Raw genomic sequence first — 314 nt, 5'->3', positions numbered from 1 at the left:
CGGGGCCGGCTCGCTCCCCACCCCCCCCAGCCCGGCCCCGGGGCCTGCCTCAGTTTCCCCGTCCCGCCCTCCCGCCGGGGTCCCGGCACACCCCCGGGCCGGCCCTCCGGGGGATGCTCGCCCCCGGGCCACCGGGGGAGGGCGGGGGGCTCTCGCCCCGGGCCGAGCCCCCCGTGTGCAGCAGCGGTGCCATTTTACGGCCGGGATTTCACGCAGGCCCGGCGTGAATTCCAAGCTAATGAGGATTAGATGAGCTGCTGGAATTAGCTGTGCCTCCGGGTTAATTAAGCCGGCAGCACCTTGATTGATGGCAA

Source organism: Falco biarmicus, chromosome 3 (genome assembly GCF_023638135.1).
Source record: "Falco biarmicus isolate bFalBia1 chromosome 3, bFalBia1.pri, whole genome shotgun sequence".
Taxonomy (NCBI): Eukaryota; Metazoa; Chordata; class Aves; order Falconiformes; family Falconidae; genus Falco; species Falco biarmicus.
The sequence above is the reverse complement of the archived record's forward strand: the minus strand, read 5'-3'. Positions refer to the sequence as shown.